The following is a 22,666-nucleotide window of genomic DNA, read 5'->3' as shown; positions in this document are numbered from 1 at the left end:
TAATCTCCCTGTGCTCCAGTCATGAGTTTCCAAGGCTATGGAAGCCCTCTGAGTTCTTCGACTCTTATCTTGTTTAGACAAGGTCATAGTCAAAGTGGAGGTTCTCTCCTCCCTTCAGAGAAAGGTACCTCCTTCTTTGATGACCTGTTCTTTCCACTGGGATCTCACTCGCAGAGATCTTTTGCCAGAGTGTCTTGGCTTTCCATGCCTGAAATACGCTCATGAGCTTTTCAGCCAGCTCCGAATGCCTTTAGGGCTGATTCTGAGGCCAGAGTGCTATTTAGGACATCTGCCATTCTATGAGTCTGCTGAGTATCTCACTTCCCATGTTGGATCACTCTCCCCTTTATTTACTCCATCGGTTAGTGTTAGCAGGTACTAGACTTGTCTATGTGCTCCCTTTGACTCCCAGTCCCTCCACCATGACCAACTGAGAACTGAAACTGATCACCTGGAACAGTGAGATGGCATTGGTACATGCCACCTCGATGGGATTGAATTGGAATCCCCTGGTATGCTTCCAACTCCACCACTTGGGGCAAGTCAGCCTGAGCATGTCCCAAATTATACATCTCTTCCCTCTCCCATTCCCACCACCATGTTCAACAGGGATCACATTTCAGTTAATTTTCAACACTTAAGAATAACTGTGCATCAATTACAGATCTAAACCAGTCATATTAAGTAGAACAGATAAAAAAACTACTAAGAGGGATAATGTATTAAGTTGTTCATTAACAGTCAGGGCTATGCTGATCAAGCCACCGTTTCCCATAGTGTCCACCTCACTCCAACAGGTTTCCCTCTTGGTGTTCAGTCAGTCGTCACCGATCAGGGAGAACATATTGTATTTGTCCCTTTGGGACTGGCTTATTTCACTCAGCATGATGTGTTCCAGATTCCTCCATTTTGTTGCAAATGACTGGATTTCGTTGTTTCTTACTGCGGTATAGTATTCTAAAGAGTACATATCCCATAATTTCTTTATCCAGTCTACCGTTGATGGGCATTTAGCTTGGTTCCAGGTCTTAGCTATTGTGAATTGAGCTGCAATAAACATTAGGCTGCAGACCGCTTTTTTGTTTGCCAATTTAAATTCCTTTGGGTAAATTCCAAGGAGTGGCATGGCTGGGTCGAACGGTAGGGTTATCTTCAGGTTTCTGAGGAATCTCCAGACTGACTTCCATAGTGGCTTGACCAGTTTGCATTCCCACCAACAGTGGGTTAGTGTCCCTTTTTCCCCACATCCTCGCCAGCATCTGTTGTTGGTAGATTTCTGTATGTGAGCCATTCTAACTGGGGTGAGGTGAAACCTCATTGTGGTTTTGATTTGCATTTCCCTGATTGCTAATGACCTTGAACATTTTTTCATGTGCCTGTTGGCCATTTGGATTTCCTCTTTTGAAAAATGTCTGTTGAGGTCCTTGGCCCATCTCTTAAGTGGGTTGTTTGTTTTGATGTTGTGGAGTTTCTTGATCTCTTTGTAGATTCTGGTTATTAACCCTTTATCTGTTGCTCCACTTCCTGTCCAGCTCTCTGCTATTGCTTGGGAAAGCAGTACAAGATGGCCCAGGTCCTTGGGTCCCTGCATCCATGTGGGAGACCCAGAGGAGGCTCCTGGCTCCTGGCTTCAGATTGTTGCAGCTCAGGCCATTACGGCTAGTTGGGGAGTGAACCATTGGATGGAAGACCTCTCTCTCTGCTTCTCACTCTGTGTAACTCTACTTTCAAATAAATAAATAAAAAACCTTTAAAAATATTTATTTATTTATTTATTTGAAAGAGTTTCACAGAGAGAGAAGGAGAGACAGAGAGAGAGAAAGAGAGGTCTTCCATCCACTTGTTCACTCACCAGATGGCTGCAGTGGCTGTGCCAATCCGAAGCCAGGAGCCAGGTGCTTCCTCAGGTCTTCCCACATGGGTGCAGGGGCCCAAGGTCTCGGGCCATCTTCTACTGCTTTCCCTGACCATAGCAGAGAGCTGTATTGGAAATGGAGCAGCTGGGACATGAACCAGTGCCCATATAGGATGCTGGCAGGTGGCAGCTTTACCTACTACACCACAGTGCCGGCCCCTCACTCTTGACTTTTAATTCTAACTTTCCCCTAACTTGCACTCTAGGGGATAGCAAATGGTAGTTCAAGTAGCTGGGTCCCAGCAACCCATGTGGGAGACTATGATTGGGTTTCCAGCTCCTGGCTGCAACTTGGGTCAGCCCTAGCCAACTGAGGACATTTGGGGAATGAATCAGCTAATGGGTACTATTTCTGTCTGGGTCTCAAATTGAAACTGTTTTTTCAAAAATGAAAAAAATAATAGGAGATGTAACATTTTCCTGGATATACTTAATTGGGCAGTTGATGCTTGGTTACAATTGTTTTCTTAACACAATTACAATCAAATACTCAGAACATTGTATTGTTAAATTTGTATAGGAATTAAAAATCTATCTCTGGGGCCTGCACTGTGTCATAGCAGGTAAAGTTATTGCCTGTAGTGGTAGCATGCCATACGGGTTCTGGTTCAAGTTCCAACTGCTCCACTTCCAATCCAGCTCTCTGCTATGGCCTGGGAAAGCAGTAGAAGATGACCCAAGTCCTTGGGCCCCTGCAACCGTGTGGGAGACCTGGAAGAACCTCCTGCCTCCTGCCCTCATATCAGCCCAGCTCCAGCCATTGCAGTCATTTGGGGAATGAGCCAGCAGGTGGAAGACTTCTCTCTGTTTCTCTGCCTCTCTGTAACTCTCACTTTCAAATAAATAAATCTTTAAAAAATCCATCTCAATGTAGAAATGAGTATTTTTTAACTTTTATTTAATGAATATAAATTTCCAAAGTATAGCTTATGGATTACAATGGCTTTTTCCCCCGCCCATAACTTCCCTCCCACCCGCAACCCTCCCCTCTCCCGCTCCCTCTCAACTTCCATTCACACCAAGATTCATTTTCAATTTTATTTATATACAAAAGATCAATTTAGTATATATTAAGTAAAGATTTCAGCAGTTTGTATCCACATAGAAATACAAAGTGTAAAATACTGTTTCAGTACTAGTTATAGCATTAAATCACAATATACAGCACATTAAGGACAGAGATCCTACATGAGGAGTAAGTGCACAGTGATTCCTGTTGTTGACTTAACAAATTGGCACTCTTGTTTATGGCGTCAGTAATCTCCCTAGGCTCTTGTCATGAGTTGCCAAGGCTATAGAAGCCTTTTGAGTTCTCCGACTCTGATCATATTTAGACAAGGTCATAGTGAAAGTGGAAGTTCTCTCCTCCCTTCAGAGAAAGGTACCTCCTTCTTTGAAGACCTGTTCTTTCCACTGGGATCTCACTCACAGAGATCTTTCATTTAGGTCCTTTTTTTTTTTGCCAGAGTGTCTTGGCTTTCCATGCCTGAAATACTCTCACGGGCTTTTCAGCCGGATCCGAATGCCTTAAGGGCTGATTCTGAGGCCAGAGTGCTGTTTAGGACATCTGCCATTCTATGAGTCTGCTGTGTATCCCGCTTCCCATGATGGATCGTTCTCTCCCTTTTTTTTTATTCTGTCGGTTAGTATCTTCATACACTAGTCTTGTTTATGTGATCCCTTTGACTCTTAGTCCTATCATTATGATCAATCGTGAACAGAAATTGATCACTTGGACTAGTGAGATGACATTGGTACATGCCACCTTGATGGAATTGAATTGGAATCCCCTGGTATGTTTCCAACTCTACCATTTGGGGCAAGTCCGATTGAGCCTGTCCCAAATTGTACATCTCTTCCCTCTCTTATTCTCACTCTTATATTTAACAGGGGCCACTTTTCAGTTAATTTTCAACATTTAAGAATAACTGTGTAACAAATGAGTATTACCAAGAGAATCATGAAAGGAAAGAATAAGGAGGGGAACAGTGTAACTGGAACATGTTTTAAAATACTTTATACTTAAAATTTATAATGTTAAATATTTTCATTTTATTTGACAGAGAGAAAGAAGCAGCTCATGACAAGAGCCTAGGTTGATTACTGATGCCATACACAAGAGTGTCAATTTGTTAAGTCAACAAAAGGAGTCACTGTGCACTTACTCCTCATGTAGGATCTTTGTCCTTAGTGTGCTGTACATTGAGATTTAATGCTATAACTGGTACTCAAACAGTATTTTTCACTTTATGTTTCTGTGTGGGAGCAAACTGTTGAAATCTTTACTTAATATATGCTAAACCGATCTTCTGTATATAAAGAGAATAGAAAATGAATCTTGATGTGAATGGAAGGGGAGAGGGAGTGGAAAAGGGGAGGGTTGCGGGTGGGAGGGACGTTATGGGGGGGAAGCCATTGTAATCCATAAGCTGTACTTTGGAAATTTATATTCATTAAATAAAAGTTAAAAAAAAAGAAGACAGAAATAAGGAAAAGAGAAATCTATCCCTTTTCTAGCTTACTCCCCAAATGCTAGCAACACATGGGATTGGACCAGGCAAAAATCAGGATCCCGGAGTCAGTCTGGAAACCCAGCCAGTTCTATATGGCATGCAGGCATTCTGAGTGACATTTTATCCAGAGTGCTAGACACTTACTCAAAGCACTGTATATTTTATGGATGAATAAGGAAAAGTCGTGGAGTACTCATATAAGAAGCAGACCATTCCATGCAACAGAATTATTTAAAACAAAAAACAGCATCAGAGAAAATATAATAACAAAAGATCAATTTTTAGCCTACTGTAAAAATATAAACCATTTGGGAAAAGTGAACATCCAGTTTTAAAAATCCATAAATAATACACCATGCTCCAAAACAAAGCCAACCCCAAACCCCTTCCATGGTCATGCTTGTTCTCAGAGTCCTCGCCCAATAAAAGGTATCCTCCTATCCCATATCCCATGTTGCCACCCAGATGGAGTGAGAGAAAAGGATGTTAGATTACCTGTAAAAGACCCAGAGTCCCACTTCCTGAACAGACCCCCAGCTCTAGGGTTCCTCTATGTACTCCAGGTCTTCAGTGAGACAGAGAGCTTTTATTCTTTTTCTTGCTTGCTTAATCAACTTACATTCGCTTTGCATTTCAGATTCTTTCTTCATGCCTATACACAAGTCAAGAATCAGGTAACGCACTCCAGATACAAGAGGGCTATGAAGTCTGCAAAAATGTGTTCTCATTCCTTCTGGAAAATGTGCACTGAGTTCTGCTATCAAATTTGCACCTGATGACATAGGTTACTACAATGTCTGAAATCAGGAAAAGAGTCTTTTGTCATTGCATCTGCTAAATTCTCAGAGACTGACTAGGACCCACGGGAATGTGGAAAGAATAAACTGAGGGATGATGAGATTTAGAGAGCTTTTACAGCATCCTTACATTCCATGAGACTTTAACCCCAGTCAGGGGCAGATTGCTTTCCCACAGGAAGGGAGGGTCTCACTTTTCCCAGACTGGGCCCAATGCTTGCTTAACCAAGTTCCAACATTTATAAGTTTAAAAAAAAGGAGGGAGAGGGATGCAGATTTGTGAAGCACCGGCCTTGCACATACGCAACCCAACACGCGGGGCCCCGGGGGGTGGGGGTGGGGGGGTGTCAGCCTTCTGTGCACATGCGCAGTAGCTAGCCTCCAGAGGCGCGCCTGCGCATTAGTGTTTAACGGCGTTGCTTGGTTACAACTATTGTGAGCTGAGAGGCTGCAAAGGCACTGAGCTTACCTGTTGGGACTTGGAGGGGAGACAGCACTAGCCTTAGGTTTTTGAGGCAGCGGAAAGCTGCCAGCAGTCTCCGCCTTGAAGGTTTTATACCTTTAAGGTTTTTGATTCAGGAGTGTCTTCAGTTCTTCGGTTGGAGGCAAGTATAGCAAAGAATAAATCACAGTCCAGATACTGCGTCCAAGACAAGGATCTTGGAAAGATATACAAAACTGCCTAGGCAGGTGAAATAACGCCAGGGCAGCCGCTTCTGTTGCTTAGAAAAACTGGCCTAAATGAAGGTGACAAGAATAGGTAACAGGTACTGTGACTACCAAGTAACAGGGCCTACGGTACATGCGCAAACAATGGGGGGATGAAAGCCAGACAGAAAGGAGGAGAAACGCTTGCATTCCCGGGCTCATCAGAGGCCTAGGTTGGGCTCTTGTAAGCAGGGGAGCTGGGCTTCCTCAGCACCTAAGATGCAGAAACACCACCCTCAGACTACCACTCTGAGAAACAAAGGCAAAACTTGGTCTGCTTTCTGATTTATTCATGATTTTCCTTGTAGAGCATCATACTGATGAAAGAAGTGATTTAACTAGCAAAATTAACTCTCTACAGTTTATTGTTAATGTATGTGTTTAATGTATATATTATGTATATCATAGAAAATGTGTGATGAGAGAAATAATTTCCATAATCCACTTCTGAGTTAAAAATTCTTTGAGTAAAATCCAGTATGTGTCAGTGCACACCTGTGTATGGAAGTTTTGAAATGAGGGACGTCAGAAGGAAATCTGAATGTGTAAATAGTGCTCTGTGATTGAAAAAATTTTCATTTTTCTCAAACTGAGTATTCCTTCAATAACTTTCTCACTTTTACATGAACCAAATAGAAATGTATGAACAAACAAGGTTTAAAATTTTGGAAATACACATACTATTTTTTTTACTTTTGAGATGATGTTAATTTGCAATGAGGTGAAAAGAGACTTCTCCTTCTAGATATGAAAATGTGCTATTAATTTCCAGAAACTGTTGATTCACTGACTGTTGAAAATAAAAATGGAGAAGCTAGCATCACCTTAATTCCTAAAAAAAGAAAAAGACACAACAGAGAGCGACAATTATAGACAGATATCCCTGATGAATATAGATGCAAAAATCCTCAACAAAATACTAGCTAATCAAATCCAACACTACATCAGAAAGATCATTCATCAGGGTGACATAAGACTTATCCCTGATATGTAGAGATGGCTTGACATTTTCAAATCAATAAATTTGATGCATCACATTAATAAACTGAGGAATAGAAACCATATGATTGTTTCAATAGATGTAAAGAAAGCATTTGATAAAATACAACATAGTTTCATGATGAAACCTTAAGCAAATTGGGTATAGAAAGTACATTCCTCAACACAATCAAGGGATTTTATGACACTCACAGCCAGCATCTTGCTGAATAAGGAAAAGTTGGAAGCATTCCCACTAATATCCAGAACCAGAGAAGGATGCCCACTCTCACCATCACTATTCAATATAGTTCTGAAGTTTTAGCAAGAGCTATTAAGCAATAAAAAGAAACCAAAAGGATTCAAATTGGGAAGGAGGAAGTCAAACTATGCATATCTGCAGATAACATGATTCTTCATAAAGACTCCAGTGAGAGACTATTGGAAATCAGAAAAGAGTTTGGTAAAGTGGCAGGGTATAGAAGTAACATGCAAAAAAAAATCAATAGCCTTTGTATGCACAGACAATGCCATGGCTAAAAAACAATTTTTAAGATCAATTCCAGTTACAATAGCTACAAAAAATTAAATACCTTGGAATAAATTAAACAAAAGATGTCAAATATCTCTAAAATGAAAATTAAAAAACACTGAAGAAAGAAATAGGAAAAGCCAAAAAAAACCCGGCAAAACATTCAATGTTCATGGATTGGAAGAATCAATATTATTAAATGCCCACACTACTGAAAGCAGCTTATAGATTCAATGTAATAACAATTGAAATACCAATTCAAAGATCTAGAGAAGAGCGATGCTAAAATTAATATGGAAACTGAAGAGACCAAGAATAGCTAAAGCAATCTTATACAATAAAAACAAAACTGGAGGCATCACAGTACCAGGTTTCAAGACATACTGCAGGGCCATTATAATCAAAATGGCCTGGTAGTGCCAAAAAATAGGTGGGTAGATCAGTGGAACAGAATAGAAACTCCAGAAGCCAATCTATGCATCTACAACCAACTTATCTTTGACAAAGGAGCTAAAATCAATCCCTGGAGCAAGGACAGCCTCATCAATAAGTGATGCTGGGAAAACTTTATTTCTATGTGCAAAAGTATGAAACAAGACCCCTACCATAAACTTCACACAAAAGCACACTCAAAATGGATCAAAGACCTAAACCCAATACCATCAAATTACTAGAGAACATTGGGTAAACCCTGCATAACCTTGGCATAGGCAAAGACTTCTTGGAGAAGTCCCCAGGAGCACAAGAAATCAAAGCCAAAATTAACAAATGGGATTACATAAAGCTGAGAAGCTATTGCACAGCAAAGAAACACTCAGCAAAGTGAAGAGGCAGCTGACACAATGAGAGAAATTGTTTGCAAAATATGCAATTGAAAAATTAATATCAAGAATATATAAAGGGCTCAAGAAACTTAACAACAGCAAAACAAGCAACCCAGTTAAGAAATGGGCAAAAGACTTACACAGGCATTTTATTTGACAGGTAGAGTTATAGACAGTGAGAGAGAGACAGAGAGAAAGGTCTTCTTTCCATTGGTTCACTTCCATAATGGCCGCCACAGCCGGTGCTGTGCGGATCCGAAGCCAGGAGCTGGGTGTTTCCTCCTGGTCTCTCATGTGGGTGCAGGGACCCAAGAATCCTGGACATCCTCCACTGCCTTCCCGGGTCACAGCAGAGAGCTGGACTGGAAGAGGAGCAACCAGTAATAGTACCCGGTGCCTCAACTGGGACTAGAACCCAGGGTGCCGGCGCCGCAGATGGAGGATTAGCCAAGTGAGCCACAGCGCTGGCCAACACAGGCATTTTTAAAAAGAGGAAATTTAAAGGCCAACAGATACCTGAAAAATGCTCAGAATCACTAACCATCAGGGAAATGCAAATCAAAACCACAATGAGATTTCACCTCACCCCAGTTAGAATGGCTTTCATTCAGAAATCAGCTAACAACAAATGCTGGTGAGGATGTGGGGGAAAAGGTACCCTAATCCACTGTTGGTGGGAATGTAAACTGGTTCAGCCACTGTGGAAGACAGTATGGAAATACCTCAGAAATTTGAATATAGACCCACCATATGACCCAGTGTTCCCACTCCTGGGAATTTACCCAAGGGAAATGAAATCAGCATATGAAAGTGTTATCTGTAACTCCCATGTTTATTGCAGCTCAAGTCACAATAAGTAGGATATGGAATCAACCCAAATGTCCATGAGCTGCAGAATGGAAAATAAATTATATATGATATATATAAATTATATATATATATTTATATATATGGATTTATATATATATTATATATATATAAATTATATTATTATATATCATGGAATACTATGCAGTGGGAAAAATGAAATCCTGTTGTTCACAACAAAATGAATGCAACTAGAAAACATTATACCTAGCTAAATAAGCCAGTCCCAAAAGGACAAATACTGTATGTTCTCCCTGATCTGTGGTAACTAATAGAGTACCTAAAAGATAATCTATAGAAATGAAATTGACACTTTGAAATGCAATGATTTTGAATAGCCCTTGTCTCGACTGTTGAGGAACAGTTTTTTTATACTATTTGTTGAATTATTTTCTTAGTTTAGACTTCATATTATGTGCATAATGTTAATTAAAATAGATATTAGTAAAAAATTAGAATTAAAATTGGAGAGGGACAAGGAAGAAGGGTGGGAGTGCAGGTGGGAGAGAAAGTGGGGGGAAGAATCACTTTGTTCCTAAATTTGCATTTCTGAAATGCATGACATTTGTATACCTTAAATAGATTAGTTGCACACAGAAAGATTTGGCAAAGAAGTGAGTATAAAAAGGATATAAGTGACCCAGTTTCTCACTGATAGAGTAAGGGGTTAAAAATGGGAAGGAAGGAAAGCTGTGGTGTGACTGATACTGGCTATAAGAGTGTGAACCCGGGGTTTCATATATAGATACACACATATACATCTAGATGAAAAAGTTCATGGAAAGGGTAGGTGTTGCTGTTGATTTCTCAACAATGTTGCAGTGGATTCGTTTCTGAGAGGAACAGCGTGGTGGGGGCAAGAGGCGCGGAGTCACCACACAGACCCCGGGAGTCGAGTGAAAGCAGACTTGAGGCGAGCAGCCAGCAGACTTGTTTATTTCAGTTGAAACTACATCTTATATAGCCAAGACCAGCCAATCTGGTCAAGGGGCAGTCTATGCCCCATCCAATCACAGCCCGCCCAGGCAGTTTCCAAAGCCATCCAATCACAGCCTGCCAGGCAGTTTCCAAAGCCATCCAATCACAGCCTGTTGCCAGGCAGTTTCCAAAGCCATTCCTGAGTAACTAATGCTCACTTGCCAGTGGCCTCCTTGGCATGGCCCTCTCATTCCACCACATTTCCCCCTTTTTGTTTATTTTGAACAACGGGAGGCATGATTCTTGGTCATACCATTGTTGACCCCATTTCCATGTGGTCTCCATATGCAGCTGTGCCTGTGTTAGGTTGTCCCCCAGGGGATCTTACCTGTCATTGACTAACCAGTGCTCAAATCAAGAGACCACAGGATTGCTTGCTCAGATAGGGGTAGGAATGAGGAATAATGGTTATCAGGAATGGCATGACCGCACACAAGCTGTGGGCCATCTGAGTGGCTGACTAGAGCTAGTGGGGTACAAAACAGTAAAAGGCATGGCTATGGGCAGTTTCTCAGGGTTGGATGATAGGGCAGGTGCGTCTGCTAACAAGGCAGAGTCTTGGTCTTGTTCAGCTGCTTCTGGTTGGCTGTCAGTTGCAGGCTTGATGTTTCTGGCTGGTACCCAAATGGGCTGTTCCACATTCTCTGGAAAGACACAAGGATATCCTCGACCTTTGGTTAACAGAGGGTGTGGTCCTTTCCATTCTCCTGTCAGGGGGTCTTTCCACCTAACCATAGGGGCTGGGGTTTGGGATGGAAAGGATCCCCAGTGTTTATAAGCTGGGTTGATCAATTGGGAATCAAAAGTAAGAAAATTGATAGTGAAAAGGACCTCAGTCAAAGCAAGGTGTGGGTCTGTGGGCATATGATTTTTTTTTTGTCTTTGTAGAAGATCTTTAATCGTCCTATGAGTTCTTTCAATAATTGCCTGTCCCTGTGGGTTGTATGGGATACCTGTGGCAGACTGTATGTTCCAAGATTTCAGGAGGGAATTAAATTCCTGTGATGTATACGCTGGCCCGTTATCAGTCTTTATGGTCCAGGGGACACCAAGGACCAGTATGGCTGATTTAAATCGCCTTTATCACATTACTGACCTTTTCTCCAGATTAGGCAGTTGTGAATACAGCCTTTGAATAAGTATCTACCACCACATGGACAAACTTAAGTTTACCAAAGGAATTTTTTTTTAACTTTTATTTAATGAATATAGATTTCCAAAGTACAGTTTATGGACTACGTTGCCTCCCCCCCACCCGTGACTTCCCTCCCACCCACAACCCTCCCCTTTCCTGCTCTCTCTCCCCTTCCATTCATATCAAGATTCATTTTCAATTTTCTATATATACAGAAGATCAGTTTAGTATACATTAAGTAAAGATTTCAACAGTCTCTACCCACATAGAAACACAAAGTGAAATATACTGTTTGAGTACTCGTTATAGCATTAAATCTCAATGCAGAGCACATTAAGGACAGAGATCCTACATGAGGAGTAAGTGCACAGTTACTCCTGTTGTTGACTTTACAAATTCACACTCCTGTTTATGGCATCAGTAATCTCCCTATGCTCCAGTCATGAGTTTCTAAGGCTATGGAAGCCTTTTGAGTTCTGTGACTCTTATTTAGACAAGGTCATAGTCAAAGTGGAGGTTCTCTCCTCCCTTCAGAGAAAGGTACCTCCTTCTTTGAAGACCTGTTCTTTCCACTGGGATCTCACTCACAGAGATCTTTCATTTAGGTCCTTTTTTTTCCAGAGTGTCTTTCCATGCCTGAAATACTCTCATGGGCTTTTCAGCCAGATCCGCATACCTTAAGGGCTGATTCTGAGGCCAGAGTGCTGTTTAGGACATCTGCCATTCTATGAGTCTGCTGTGTATCTCGCTTCCCATGCTGGATCGCTCTCCCCTTTATTTATTCTATCAGTTAGTATTAGCAGGCACTAGACTTGTTTATGTGCTCCCTTTGACTCTTAGTCCTATCATTATGATCAATTGTGAACTGAAATTGATCACTTGGACTAGTGAGATGGCATTGGTACATGCCACCTTGATGGGATTGAATTGGAATCCCCTGGTATGTTTCTAACTCTACCATTTGGGGCAAGTCAGCTTGAGCATGTCCCAAATTGTACACCTCTTCCCTCTCTTATTCCCACTCTTATATTTAACAGGGATCACATTTCAGTTAAATTTCAACACTTAAGAATAACTGTGATAATTACAGAATTAAACCAGTGGGATTAAGTAGAACAGACAAAAATCTACTAAGAGGGATAATGTATTAAGTTGTTCATTAACAGTCAGGGCTATGCTGATCAAGTCACCATTTCTCATAGTGTCCATTTCACTTCAGGAGGTTTCCTTTTTGGTGTTCAGTCAGTTGTCGCCAATCAGGGAGAACATATGATATTTGTCCCTTTGGGACTGGCTTATTTCATTCAGCATGATGTGTTCTAGATTCCTCCATTTTGTTGCAAATGACTGGATTTCATTGTTTTTTACTGCGGTATAGTATTCTAAAGAGTACATATCCCATAATTTCTTTATTCAGTCTACCGTTGATGGGCATTTAGGTTGGTTCCAGGTCTTAGCTATTGTGAATTGAGCTACAATAAACATTAGGCTGCAGACAGCTTTTTTGTTTGCCAATTTAAATTCCTTTGGGTAAATTCCAAGAAGTGGGATGGCTGGGTCGAATGGTAGGGTTATCTTCAGGTTTCTGAGGAATCTCCAGACTGACTTCCATAGTGGCTTGACCAGTTTGCATTCCCACCAACAGTGGGTTACTGTCCCTTTTCCCCACATCCTCTCCAGCATCTATTGTTGGTAGATTTCTGCATGTGAGCCATTCTAACTGGGGTGAGGTGAAACCTCATTGTGGTTTTGATTTGCATTTCCCTGATTGCTAGTGATCTTGAACATTTTTTCATGTGCCTGTTGGCCATTTGGATTTCCTCTTTTGAAAAATGTCTATTGAGGTCCTTGGCCCATCTCTTAAGTGGGTTGTTTGTTTTGATGTTGTGGAGTTTCTTGATCTCTTTGTAGATTCTGGTTATCAACCCTTTATCTGTTGCATAGTTTGCAAATATTTGTTTGTTCCCATTCTGTCAGTTGTCTCTTCACTCTCCTGACTGTTTCTTTTGCAGTACAGAAACTTCTTAATTTGATGCAATGCCAATAGTTGATTTTGGCTTTGACTGCCTGTGCCTCCTGGGTCTTTTCCAGAAACTCTTTGCCTGTGCCAATATCTTGAAGAGTGTCTCCAATGTTCTCTAATAACTTGATGGTGTCAGGTTGTAGATTTAGGTCTTTAATCCATGTTGAGTGGATTTTTGTGTAAGGTGTAAGGTAGGGGTCTTGCTTCATGCTTCTGCACGTGGAAATCCAGTTTTCCCAGCACCGTTTATTGAATAGACTGTCCTTGCTCCAGGAATTGGTTTTAGATCCTTGATCAAATGTAAATTGGCTGTAGATGTTTGGGTTGATTTCTGGTGTTTCAATTCTGTTCCATTGGTCTATCCATCTGATTCTGTACTAGTACCATGCTGCTTTGATTACAACTGCCCTGTAGTATGTCCTGAATCAAAAATGAATCCGCAAGTGAATGGAAGGGGAGAGGGAGTGGGAAAGGGGAGGGTTGCGGGATGGAGGGACGTTATGGGGGGGAAGCCATTATAATTCATAAGCCGTACTTTGGAAATATATATTCATTAAATAAAAGTTTAAAAAAAAGATTTTGTAATTCTCATTCTAGAGATTTTTAACGTCCTTCGTTAAGTTTATTCCAAGGTATTTGATTGTTTTTGTAGCTATTGTGAATGGGTTTGATCTTAGCAGTTCTTTCTCAGCCGTGGCATTGCCTGTGTATACAAAGGCTGTTGATTTTTGTGCATTGATTTTATATCCTGCCACTTTGCCAAACTCTTCTATGAGTTCCAATAGTCTCTTAGTAGAGTTCTTTGGATCCTCTAAGTAAAGAATCATATCGTCTGCAAAGAGGGATAGTTTGACTTCTTCCTTCTCAATTTGTATTCCTTTAATTTCTTTTTCTTGCCTAATAGCTCTGGCTAAAACTTCCAGAACTATATTGAATAGCAGTGATGAGAGTGGGCATCCCTGTCTGGTACCGGATCTCAGTGGAAATGCTTCCAACTTTTCCCCATTCAACAGGATACTGGCTGTGGGTTTTTCATGAATTGCTTAGATTGTATTGAGGAATGTTCCTTCTATACCCAATTTGCTTAGAGTTTTCATCATGAAAGGGTGTTGAATTTTATCAAATGCTTTCTCTGCATCTATTGAGATAATCATATGGTTTTTCTTCTGCAGTCTCTTTATGTGGTGAATCACATTGTTTGATTTGTGAATGTGGAACCATCCCTGCATACCAGAGATAAATCCTACTTGGTCTGTGTGGGTGATTTTTCTGATGTGTTGTTGTATTCTATTGGCCAGAATTTTTTGAGGATTTTTGTGTCTATGTTCATCAGGGATATTGGTCTATAATTTTCTTTCAATGTTGCATCTTTCTATGGCTTAGGGATTAAGGTGATGCTGGCTTCATAGAAAGAATTTGGGAGGATTCCCTCTTTTTCGATTGTTCTGAATAGTTTGAGAAGAAATGGGATTAGTTCTTCTTTAAATGACTGGTAGAATTCAGCAGTGAATCCATCTGGTCCTGGGCTTTTCTTTGTTTGGATGGCCTTTATTACTGTTTCAATTTCTGTTTCAGTTATGGGTCTATTTAGGTTTTCTATGTCGTCATGGTTCAATTTTGGTAGATTGCGTGTGTGCAGGAATCTATCCATTTCTGATAGGTTTCCCTGTTTGCTGGCATACAAGTCCTTGTAGTAATTTCTGATGATTTTTTTTTTATTTCTGTGGTGTCTGTTGTTACGTTTCCTTTTTCATCTCTGATTTTATTGATTTGGGTCTTTTCTCATCTTTTTTTAGTTAGTTGAGGCAATAGGGTGTCAATTTTGTTTATTTTTTCCTAAAACCAGCTCTTCGCTTGGCTGATTTTTTGTAATTTTTTTTGATTCAATCCTGTAATTTCTCTCTGATTTTAATTATTTCTCTTCTCCTACTAGATTTGGATCTGGTTTGCTGCAGTTTTTCTAGGTCCTTGAGATGCGCTGAAAGCTCATTTATTTGGTACCTTTCCAATTTTTTGATATAGGCACCTATTGCTATAAACTTGCCTCTCAATACTGCTTTTGCTGCATCTCATAAGTATTGATATTTTGTGTTGTTATCCTCATTTACTTCCAGAAAGTTTCTGATTTCTCTTTTGATTTCTTATATGACCCACTGTTCATTCAGGAGCATGTTGTTCAATCTCCATGTGTTTGCATAAGCTCTAGGGTTTCCTGAGTTGCTAATTTCCAGCTTCATTCCGCTGTGGTCTGAGAAGCTGCATGGTATGATTCTAATTCTTTTAAATTTGCTGAGACTTGCTTTATGGCCTAGTATGTGATCAATCCTAGAGAAGGTTCCATGCACTGCTGAGAAGAATGTAAAGTCTTTATATGTAGGATTGAATGTTCTGTAGATATCTGTTAGATCCATTTGGGCAATAGTGTCAATTAAATCTGCTGTTTCCTTGTTGATCTTCTGTCCGGATGATCTATTTCTGAGAGTGGAGTATTGAAGTCCCCCAGTACTATTGTATCGGAATCTAAGTCTCCCTTTAAGTCCCTTAACATATCTATTAAATAGACCGGTACCCTGTAATTAGGTGCATATACATTTATAATAATTATATCTTCCTGTTGAATTGAACACTTAATCATTATATAGTGCCCTTCTTTGTCTCTCTTAACAGTTTTTGTATTAAAGTTTATGTTGTCTGATATTAATGTGGCTACACCTGCTTTTTTTTTTTTTGGTTTCTCTTGGCATGGAATATCTTTTCCAACCTTTCACTTTCAGTCTGCTTGCATCTTTGTTAGAGAGATGTGTTTCTTGTAGGTAACAAATAGTTGGGTTTTGTTCCTTAAGCCAATCAGCCAATCGGTGTCTTTTAACTGAAGAGTTAAGTCATTAACATTTAATGTGATTATTGATACATAGTGACTTTGCCCTGCCATTTTCCCGGAGATGTTTTCTTGTATATGCTTTGAGCTTCCCATGCTCTTTTACTGGTAGGTTTTCTTCCTTTACCTTCTTTCATATTGATGGCCGTGTTTCTGTGTTTCTGAGTGTAGCACATCTTTAAGTATCTTTTGCAGGGCCAGATGAGTGGCGGCAAAGTCTTTTAGTTTCTGTTTGCTATGAAAGGTCTTTATTTCACCTTCATTCACAAATGAGAGCTTAGCAGGATATAATATTCTGGGCTGGCAATTTTTCTCTCTTAGCAACTGTGCTATGTCTCACCATTCCCTCCTAGGCTGTAGTGTTTCTGATGAGAAGTCTGCTGTGAGTCTAATTGGAGATCCTTTGAGAGTAATCTGACGTTTCTCTCTTGCACATTTTAGGATCTTTTCTTTATGTTTCACTGTGGTGAGTTTAATTACAACGTGTCGTGGTGAGGATCTCTTTTGGTCATGTTTACTGGGGGTTCTATGAGCTTCCTGTACTAGGATGTCTCTGTCCTTCTCCAAACCCGGAAAGTTCTCTGCTAATATCTCACTAAAAAGGCCTTCTAATCCTTTCTCCCTCTCCATGCCTTCAGGAACTACTAGAACTCGAATGTTGTTTTTTTTTTTTTAATAGTATCCTGTAGATTCCCAACAATATTTTTGAGGTTTCTAATTTCCTCTTCTTTTCTTTGGTTTGACTGTATGTTTTCCTGTGCTCTGTCTTCTAAGTCCGATATTCTCTCTTCTGTTTCACTGACTCTGTTTTTTAGACTTTCTAATGTGTTTGTCATTTGATCTATTGAGCTCTTCATTTCATTTTGATTTCTCTTCATTATCACACTTTCCTGTTCTACTGGTTTCTGCATTTCATTTTGATTCTTCCTTAAAATTTCATTTTCACGAGAGAGATTTTCAATCCTGTCCAATAAGGATTTCTGTAGTTCAAGTATTTGCTTTTGAAAACTTCTAAATGTTCTTATCATAAATTTTTTGAAATCTGTATCTTGCATTTCTTCTATCTCATCATCTTCATAATCTTGGCTTTGGGTGTTTTGTTTATTTGGAGGCATCATAGTGTCATCGTTGATCTTGTTCCCTCGATTTTTGTCTTTGTTGCTTGGCATTATTAATTCTTCTTCCCTCACTGTGAGTTTTTTAATACTATATCTGTGTTAAGTGGACTGTCTGCTCTTGGAGGAGCCTTGGAGGCTTGAGATGGGTGTGGCCTGAGAGCTCTGCTTGGTTTTTCTGGGTTATGGGTGTGCAAAGGTGATACCCTCAGGTTATGCGTGGTAAATCTCTCTTTTTATTTATTTATTTATTTTATTTATTTATTCAGGAGGTAAGTAATATCGCACAGCTGTGCAGAATTGATGGTATTTAGCTTCCAGTCTCTGGCTTCTACCCAAAGAGTCTGTGCTGGCTCAGTTTCTGCTGTGGACTCCCACTGGGTTGCCTAGGCTACTGAATTGTAGCCTTAGCTCTCCCCTTTTGTTATGTATATCCCGATTGGGGCCTGCTCTTTGTCTCTTGCTCGCCTTTGCAAGGTTGGCGGAGAGAGAAACTTGTCTGTTCCAGTACCCCCCACCCACCCTTTTTTTTTTCCTTCTCTCCTGTAGTCAGTCTGGTGAACTTTCCCACCTCAAAGCCTGCTTCCCTCTAGATTCTGTCCGCCGTTTCCCTGCCAATGTCTCCAGTTACTGAGCTCACCTCCCCTTCCAGTGCCCATGTGTGGACTCAGAGGCCTGGGCGTCCCTGCTCTCCCCACTGGTGTCTGTGTCACATCCACTCCCCTTCCTGCACTGGCACGCAGACCCTGCGGCTCCTGCGGCTCGGCTTCCACACGGTGGGCGACCTTGCTCTCCCAGTAGGTCCTCCAAGTCACAGCCACTAGATCCGGAAGAGTTTCCCCTGCAATTGTTTCCTGATCCTTTTTCTGAGGCTACTGTAACTCCACTTTTATTAAACTAAATTTTCCCGGACTATCAGTGCATGCCCTCACTATTCCGCCATGTTGGCTCTGCCCCAGTTTACCAAACGAATTAATGTGGGTGACGTCCACTTTCCATAGTTTATTAGGAGCAAGGCCTCGCGGGTTCACTCCTGCCTGTTGCAGTGGACCTAACAGGGCGAGGGGTGCACAATTCTTGCAAGAGTGCACTAGGTGTTTGCATTGGCTCATTGTTAGCTCTGGGAAAAGCAATTTTATGTTGCTTGCTGACATATGAAATTTTCGATGTAAAATAGGGCTTATTCTAAGTGTCCAATGGAAGCCGTGTTTCAGGAGATAAGACGATCAACCTCTCTGTTGCCTTGGAAAATAAAGCCAGGTAACCCAGTATGTGATCTTACGTGTGAGATATACCATGGGTATTTTCTGTTCTCAGGTAGCTCTTTAAGTGTTGTGAACATCTGGTCAATTGGCTTATCGTTCGGGTTAAAGACTGCAAAAGGGATCGTCTTTGCTACCTGTACTGAGTATTTGCTCTCTGAAAATATATTTACAAGTCCATCTTGGCTAAGGAGTAGAACCTTGACTATTGCTTTTATTTCTCCCAATTGTACTGATCCCCCATGGGGTTCTACATGGATCTTATCTTTTTCTGTTGAAGATTTGATTACTATTCCAAAGAGTGACTTGTTGGCATCTGTAAGCATCCCATATCAGAGTGCTGGGTTCAAGCCCAGACTCTTCTGATTCTAGCTTCCAACAAATGTGCACCCTAAAAGGAAGCAGATGTTGGTTCAAGTACTTGGATCCCTGTCACCACATGAGAAATCCATATGGTGTCCCAGGCTTCTGGATTTGTCTGACCCAGCCCTGGATATTGCAGCCATTTATGAAATGGACCACTGAATAAAGAATCTCTCTCTCTCTCTTTCTCTCTCTCTCTCTCTCCTTCTAATAAAAATACCTTTAAAACACAATATTTGGCATTTTTAGAAGCCTATGGAAAACTGAATTAAAAGATAAGTGTATTTTGATGCAAAAAGTTTTGAGACCCATGCATACTTTTTACATAATACACATTTTTTTGAATTGTTATAAAAATCCTTTGTATCCATGGACTTCAGAATTTTTGGACCAGAATAAACTTACTTTTTAATTCTATTTTTCTACAAGACTTTAGATGCACCCGCACATATATCCAAATATGTCCATACATACATATTTGAACATAATTTTAACTCTAAGGAACAGTCAGGGAGCTGAAGCATTCAGTGACAATGTGCACATCTAGCACCCAATTTCCTTCCAAACACCACTCCTCAATAAAAGAACCAAAGTTCTTTGAAGATATGGCTGACTCCAAAACTGTGGCAGAGAAAGTCTTAGATGATAATGCAACATTTTGAGCAATAAAGCAACAAAATGCTGAAGAAGTTAGGGGAATATAGAACACAAAAGCTACTCTGAAAGGGCTTCCACTGATGGGTCAATAATGCCAGTTATGGGTTACAGTCCACTGAATCAAATAGGGAACTGTAATCTCATAAATACAATAAGTAAAATTAAAGCTTTATAAAATTTCAGAATATTCCATATAAAATGCTTATTAATCACAACAGGGAATATTTTTATAATGCAGAAAAAAGTGATCTAAAGGACATCATAGATAGTGGAATAAATCAAAATCATGTGGCACTTGAAAGAATACAGTGAGAAGAACAAAACCTCATTTCTGTGATACCCCTACTGAGTAGGCATAACCTGAATCTAATCCTGAAAAAATATCAGACAATCCCTAATTGAGTAAAGACCTACTTTTTTATTTATTTATTTATTTGAAAGAGTTACACATAGAGAGAAGCAGAGAGGTCTTCCATCCAATGGTTCGCTCCCCAATTGGTCACAACGGCTGGAGCTGTGCCAATCTGAAGCCAGGAGCCAGGAGTTTCTTCCAGGTCTCCCACATGAGTGCAGGGGCCCAAGGACTTGGGCCATCTTCCACTGTTTTCCCAGACCATAGCAGAGAGCTGGAGTGGAAGTGGAGCAGCCAGGACTTGATCTGGTGCCCATATGGGATGCTGGTGCTTCAGATCAGGGCATTAACCCACTGTGCCACAGCGCAGGCCCCAAAAGGCCTACATAATAACCAACCTGTAATCCTCAAAAGTATCAGGATCATGAATGACAATGAATGTTTAGAAAGGAAAGTCTAAAAAAATTAAGGAGAATTTGATAACTAAATTTGATAACCATGGAGCCGGCACTGTGGCATAGCAGGTAAAACCACCACCTGCAGCGCCAGCAGCCCATATGGGTACTGGTTCGAGAACTGGCTCCTCCACTTCCAATCTAGCTCTCTGCTATGGCCCGGAAAAGCAGTAGAGGATGGCCCAAGACCTTGGACCCCTGCACCCGCATAGGAGATCTGGAAAAAGCTCCTGGCTCCTGGCTTCTGATCGGTGCAGCTCTGGCCATTACAGCCAATTGGGGAATGAACTAGTGGATGGAAGACCACTTTCTTCCTCTCTCTCCCTCCTTCCCTTCCTCCTTTCCTCCCTTCCTCCCTCCATTCCTTCCTCCCTCTCCTTCTATAACTGACTTTCAAGTAAAAATAATCTAAAAAAAATGCAATCCATGATTCTGAACTAGATCATTTTCCTGCAAAGAACATTCCTGAGACAACACAAATGGGAAACATGGTAAAATATGAATGGGGTTTGAAGATCAGATGTGGGTAACATAACATTAATTTCCTGGTTTGGGTGGTTTTATTGTAGTTAGATGGGAAAATGTCCACCCCTGTAGTAAATACATAAGAACTATTCAGGGTGAAGGGGCATTAAGTAAATAAACTTTAAATGGTTCAGGAACAAAAATCTTTGTATTGTACTTCCAACTTCATGCAAATTGAGGACTTCCCAAATGTCTTAAAAATTGGTTTTTAAAACCAAATTTATAGGCCAGCGCCCGCGGCTCACTAGGATAATCTTCCGCCTTGTGGCGCCGGCACACCGGGTTCTAGTCCCGGTCGGGGTGCTGGATTCTGTCCTGGTTGCCCCTCTTCCAGGCCAGCTCTCTTCTGTGGCCAGGGAGTGCTGTGGAGGATGGCCCAAGTCCTTGGGCCCTGCACCCCATGGGAGACCAGGATAAGTACCTGGCTCCTGCCATCGGATCAGTGTGGTGCGCAGGCCACAGCGCGCCAGCCGCGGCGGTCATTGGAGGGTGAACCAATGGCAAAGGAAGACCTTTCTCTCTGTCTCTCTCTCTCACTGTCCACTCTGCCTGTCAAAAAAATCAGATTTGACATGATTTAAGAAAAAGATGAGCATTTGACCTAGCATTTGTCAGTTAGGATGCCTGTGTCCCACATCATAGTACTGAGATTGAATTTCCTATTTCACCCCTGAATTCAGTTTTCTGCTAATGTACAACCTGGGAGGCAGTAGGTAATGGCTCAAGTGGTTGGGTCACAACCCCTTATGTGGGAGACTTGTATTCTTGGCTCCTGGCTTTACTGTATCTCAGCCTAAGCCATTGTAGACCTTTGGAGTGAACCAGTCGATAGAGTGTCTCTCTCCCTCCCTCCCTCCATCCATCCATCCATCTCTCTCTCTCTCTCTCTTTTTCTTTTTTCTTCTTTGTCCTCTTCCTCCTCCTCCTTCTCTCCCTTCCACTTCAATAAGTAAATTACCAAGAAATAGGAAAAAACAAACATAACAGACAGTGTATAAAGGAGAGAACTCCAAAAGGTGCTCTCGGAACATAGATCTCACAGTAGCCTCAGGTCAGATGATGTCTCTTTAGCTGAGTCTGCATCAGAGGAAACACCCTTGAATTTCCCCCTCACTGGCACTCCTATCACCACCAAGTTTTCTCAGGAAACACCTTTCCTGTATCAGCAGCAACATTCCACTGCCCTTGTACCCTCTGGCATCTTAGAGAATTCTTTTTCCTACAGACATCTTTAGACGATAGTCACAGATTTACAGAATATAGGTCTATAGCTTAAAAATATTGACTGGAACTTCATGTATCTAGTTGAGGGGCAAAACTGAGTTTGTGACTTTGCGTATTTAGGAGCCTTACTTTTCATCAGAGACCAAGGTTTATACACATCTATTCTCATATAATTCCTGAAAAAGTAAAGTCAGTGACTAGCTTATGGCAAAGAGGAAAATGAATGATTCTGTGCCCCCAAAATAAAGGGATCTGCCCCGCAGTGCAAACACTGGAGTGGGGTCAACCTAATGTGGAAAAACAGGACTGTCCTACAGCCCCTGGGGGATGGTGTCTGTGTAGTGTTTACACAAAAGACACCAGTGGCTCCTCTGTCAAGTGAACAGCACATGTGCCAAAATATACATTTGGTGAGGAAAATAATATGCCATTATTAAAAGGTTCAATATGTATGTACCTCAAAGACCAAAATTGTACTGAATCACCAGATTAACTGAACCATAGAGGATTCTTTAAATTGTCTTGGGAAAATAGATGTTTTTTAGCCTCCATTATTAGAGAAGTA

At 40.9% G+C, this 22,666-nt stretch overlaps 1 long non-coding RNA gene across 2 annotated transcripts in view; it reads left to right on the top strand.

The window, feature by feature from the left end:
- Window positions 1-5,671: 5,671 nt before the first annotated feature.
- The window catches only part of LOC127488755 (uncharacterized), a 57,834-nt gene continuing 40,839 nt past the window's right edge, over window positions 5,672-22,666 (top strand). For both annotated transcript variants that reach the window (XR_011383025.1, XR_011383024.1), the window contains exon 1: window positions 5,672-5,834. This is a non-coding gene — a long non-coding RNA (uncharacterized lncRNA). The remainder of the gene's footprint in view (window positions 5,835-22,666) is intronic.

The sequence above is a fragment of the Oryctolagus cuniculus genome, chromosome 16 (assembly GCF_964237555.1).
Source record: "Oryctolagus cuniculus chromosome 16, mOryCun1.1, whole genome shotgun sequence".
NCBI classification, from domain to species: domain Eukaryota; kingdom Metazoa; phylum Chordata; class Mammalia; order Lagomorpha; family Leporidae; genus Oryctolagus; species Oryctolagus cuniculus.
Note: the sequence above shows the minus strand (reverse complement) of the source record. Positions and strands in the feature narration are given on the sequence as shown.